The following is a 2,904-nucleotide window of genomic DNA, read 5'->3' on the forward strand; positions in this document are numbered from 1 at the left end:
TTCCTTTCAAAATAGATACAACATTTAGTTTCCCCTTTACATTGCTACAACTTAAAATATAAAATATTCCATTCCCAAATCTTTTTCTGTAAACAAATAAATCCAGCAACTTCTACTTGCCCTTTTCTTTTCTTCCAAACAACCTGCAAATAAATCATAGGCTATGACCATGGAGTGCTCACCTCCTAGCCTAGGCTTACTAGAAGCCACCCCTGAGCTTGGATAACCAAGCCCAAGATAGGTTACGCACATGCAAACACAACAAGCAAGGGAAAACAAGCACAACAACATATTCCCAACCAAGGCTAAACTTCACCACAAAATGTGATGATTTTACATGGGTGGTAGTGGACCAAATACCCTGAGGAGACTACAAGAATAGTAGTTCACAAAGCCAACTCATGGCAAAACAAAGATATATCATAAGTTCATTAACCCCACATTCCTTATGCCCCCAAGGCATTCATGCCATACTTTCTCCCCTTACGACCCCCAAATGCACAAACCAGGTTAAGCAGCAAGGGTCACATATACACCCCTTGAGTTCACTCTCATAGTGAGAGTCTCTCACTCGGGGGTTGTCAAACTTCTACCACCTGCAAGACCATCCTACTCTCCCAAGAGTAGAAAGCCTTGGTTACTCCCAAAACACCAAAAATGCATACAAGAAAATAAAAGACAGATTGCATAATAATAATGTTCACAAAAGAAAATACAAGAGAATCACTTTCACATACAACCAACCTTCCAACATAGACATGCAACGTAAAAATAAAGAGATTAACCAACCTTCAATCTACCCAAAGGTATGCTGAGAACTAGTTTGAGGATGAGCAACCCAAATCCACAATCCTCCCTTCTACACTTAGCCAAATTTCAAATCCAAAAACTCACTTTTCAAAATGCATAGTCTCCAAAAATGGAGAGTGGGTGATTACCCACAAAATCTCTCATTCTTGCCTAAGAAGACCTCAGTGAGAGTTCTCACAAGTTTCTAAAACTGAACAAGGAAAAAGAAAAAGAAAGTGGGAAAAAGATGTCACATCAAAAAGGAAGGTTATCTAACCTAGATGGCACCTTCTAAATTTGAATTTTCGCACATCTTAGAAAACTCACTTTTTGGGGTGACTAAACAGTCACATGGGAGTAGACACGTGCCTAAAAACAATCCTAACCCATAGGTATACCTTATGGGCTTTAGGAAACACCTTTAAACCACCCCTAGGAGTCCATTTGACCCCTCATAAACTCATTTGAAGTTAACTTTCGGGTCAAACCCGAGTTGACCATTCTAAAGATTCTCTACCCAAGGGAATTTTAGAACCACATTCAAATGTTTGAAAAAGCTATAGTTGAAACAACTACCTCCAAGAGACAAGTCAAAAATCGAGACATAAATCACACATGTCAAGTGACACAATAAAATACATAACAAAATTTACATATGAAATTTGTCTCTTGTTGGATTTACACAAATTTATAAATTCAATTTAACACACATGCAACATTTACTTTCACAAATAAAATACGAGACACACGAGGTGTTGTCTCTCCAAATAGACAAACCCTAGCTTCACGAATGTACATGGGTCTAGGTTTGGTTCTCTGTAATGTTTCCATGGTCACATGGATAATTTTCTTGTGCATCTCAATTACACATTAGTAATTCCAAATAACATCATATAATATTAAACACATGAATAAGAATACACATCAAACACTCTGCATACAATTTACATTTAAACAAATCGATATATCTGATATCCAAATAAATCCACATAAGTAATTATCACAATCCTCATCATTTTGATCCATACATAAGACATGCATCCTATTTCTATCAACATAGTAAAGTCCTGCAAATCCAAAATGACATACATCATCCCAATTTATCCTATTCTAGATTCATATAGAGTTTTGTATCTATAATGCATAGCAATGAAACATCAATATATATCAAAGTTATCCAAATCATGGAATCATATAAGTTCTAAATCCAATATGCATAAAAATTAAAGCATCCATAATTGTCTCCACATGAAAAACACTGAAATGCTAGGATGAGTCAGGGTAGGGCCTTACAACCCCTCTTTGGCGGTCCTACAACAAACAAGTTAGTATCAATGACTGAAATGTCTTGCAAGACACTATTGTATACACCTAACAATGGTTTGAAGATAATTAATTAAATAAGAAATTATTTAATTAATCCCCCTTCCTAATTTAATTAAATTCATTAAGCAATTTGATTAAATTCCCCCTTTCATCTACTTATTAATAAATCTAAGGATTTATTTAATAGGTTCATTCCAATAGTCCCGTTTGATTAATTAATTCAAATTAATTAATCCTCCACCCGCTTCAATGAATTCTTCTAATCTCCTAATTAATTAAAACAAATCAATTAATGATTTGTTGAGAATTTATTAGTCTTTTCCTATTATTTGAATTTTTAAATTCAAATTACCCACATACCTCCTAACTTCTAACCACCTAACCTTACCATCCCTCTAACGTAACCCATTCCACCAAACCTTGGGTTTGCCTAACCCTATCCTATCTTGCACATCCTAACGTCCTTATCCAAACCTCCTACGGTGTGGATATTTTCTTCTTGAGACACATGGCACTTTGGCCACATGTCTCCTCTCTTGGACACTTGCCCTTTTATGAGAAAAGCTCCTTGACACTTGTCACCACAAAGATGGCATGTGTCTCTTCCTCCAACCTCATCTCCAACCTCCTCCAATTTCACCCTTGATATCTTTAGACTCAATCTTGAGCGTTGATTCCTGCCACCTCACCCCTGGCCTTGGAAATCCTATAAATATCCCCCATTTTGGAGCAATAAGGATCCCATCTCATTTTCATCTTATGCATTATTACTATAGGTATATCCATTCT

The sequence above is a fragment of the Cryptomeria japonica genome, chromosome 7 (genome assembly GCF_030272615.1).
Source record: "Cryptomeria japonica chromosome 7, Sugi_1.0, whole genome shotgun sequence".
Classification (NCBI taxonomy): domain Eukaryota; kingdom Viridiplantae; phylum Streptophyta; class Pinopsida; order Cupressales; family Cupressaceae; genus Cryptomeria; species Cryptomeria japonica.